Source organism: Mastomys coucha, chromosome X, assembly GCF_008632895.1.
Source record: "Mastomys coucha isolate ucsf_1 chromosome X, UCSF_Mcou_1, whole genome shotgun sequence".
Taxonomy (NCBI): domain Eukaryota; kingdom Metazoa; phylum Chordata; class Mammalia; order Rodentia; family Muridae; genus Mastomys; species Mastomys coucha.
The window spans coordinates 15812859-15813892 of NC_045030.1; the positions used below are offsets into that span (position 1 = coordinate 15812859).

Below are 1034 nucleotides of genomic sequence, written 5' to 3' on the forward strand. Positions count from 1 at the left end.
ACAACTCTCTTATCAAATACCATACTAAAAATAGAAGCAAATTTAATTAAATATTAAATATAATTCCAGAAAAATAATAGTAGCTAATGGGAAATACATAAGAAGGACTCCTTTTTTCTTCATTTTTTTTCAATAATAATAAGTCCTTTATTTTTCTCAAAGATCCCAAATTGTACTCGTGACCAGGATCTTGTTTCTGGAGCTAGGAAACTGAGTCCTCACTTGTTAGCCTGCTGCACGGTTCCCTTCTCAGACACATAAACGCCATCTAAAACTTTCTGATTTCCTTGTTTTTAACTGTTGTAGCTTGCTGAATAAGAGCCACTGAATTTGAAACAAGTTCAATATCATTTCCTTCAAGGATTAATTCATCCTTCTGGGCTTGAGAGACAAGCAACAAGCAACACCTGGCCTCACCCTGAGGATGTATTTCTCACCCAAGAAATTTTGGATTTCAACCAAAGACCCATTCTCCTGAATAACGACATTGATGGTGAAGTAAGCATACACAGACCTCATCTTGTAAAGGAAGCCCAGTATAACACCCTTGATCATGTTCTGAACTTGAATGCAGATGGCTCTGACAGTGGCCTGTTCCTTTCTGTTACCCCACCATTTGTCAACCCAGAGCCTTTTCTTTTTCTTTCCAGGAAGACTCAGACATTGATGTGATTAAAGTCCATGTGCAGAGTTCCCCTGGCATCCTTCACAATGATTGTGTACCCCTTCAGAGTGATGTCGACATTTTTTCTGGAATGCTGGCAGTCTGATTGCTGAGAATGGTCTTCATTCTAGCAATAGATGAGGCAAAGAGTAGGACTCCCTTTCTTATCATCCTTTCCCTCTGTCTCTATCTCACATCGCCATTCCTATAAACACATTTATGATATGCTCACTTTTATACTGAAATTTGACTGCCACTGAGATATCAACAAAGCTTATTAATGTAGTAATGCTCATAAGTGACATATATACATACATCTATACAAACACATATATGTGTGTGTATATATATGTGTGTGTGTGTATATCTA

General features: G+C 37.5%; 1 pseudogene; it reads right to left on the reverse strand.

Annotated features, from left to right (window-relative positions):
* Positions 1-218: 218 nt before the first annotated feature.
* On the reverse strand, positions 219-790 carry LOC116091967 (annotated as a pseudogene).
* Between the last annotated feature and the right edge of the window lie 244 nt (positions 791-1034).